Genomic DNA, 823 nt, shown 5'->3' on the forward strand with positions numbered 1-823 from the left:
ACAGAGTGCCTTAATTGGCCATAGCTCAGGTTAAAGTGTCTCATGTTTGTTTTTCTTTTTCAGTTTATTTATTTTTTTCTTTGAATTTTTTTATTGGTACATTTTATATATACATAGTGATAGCATTCATCATAGGGGAATTGTACCTTGCCTCAAACAATAGTTTCAAGCATTTTTTTTGGAGAACTAAATCAAATAGGTTTTATTCAGTTTTAGGATGATGAAAACAAATGATATAAAATGAGTCATAAGAAATACTCTCATACTGTCATCTCAAGCCACTTTCAATGTCTTACAAATGCTCACACTGCAAATATGAAAAGTTTTAATATTCTTACAACTTCTGCTGCAATAATGCAACATTAACATACAAATTTTTTCTGTACCAATTTTAAAGTTGAATTACTGAATTACATACTAATTCTTATGATGTTATTCACATATATTTTATTTATACACTCTTAATGAGATCATTGCCAGTACACATTATTTTCCTTAACTTTATTTGTACATTAAGTCAGTGTCTGTCATGCAGCCATTAAAAATCTTTTGGTAAATTACACAGGTTTATAGTCCAATTTTGACTCTAGCTTCTTAGAATCAGCCACTTTTCTGACTGCTTTCATGAAGTCTTCCTGAACTACAAAATCATGATCAGCATGAATTGCAAGCATACCTGCTTCAGTGCAAACATTTCTCAGGTCTGCTCCATTAAAGCCATCTGAAAGTTTCACAATTGCCTCATAATCTATTTCACCATGCTTCGTAATGGGACCTGCATGGATTTTCAGTATATCTAATCTTGCTTGCTCATTTGGTAAAT

General features: G+C 31.2%; 1 pseudogene; it reads right to left on the bottom strand.

Annotated features, from left to right (window-relative positions):
- Nucleotides 1-464: 464 nt before the first annotated feature.
- Nucleotides 465-823, bottom strand: part of LOC101574356 — a 26188-nt pseudogene continuing 25829 nt past the window's right edge.

Source organism: Octodon degus, unplaced genomic scaffold (assembly GCF_000260255.1).
Source record: "Octodon degus isolate 3935 unplaced genomic scaffold, OctDeg1.0 scaffold00262, whole genome shotgun sequence".
NCBI classification, from domain to species: Eukaryota; Metazoa; Chordata; class Mammalia; order Rodentia; family Octodontidae; genus Octodon; species Octodon degus.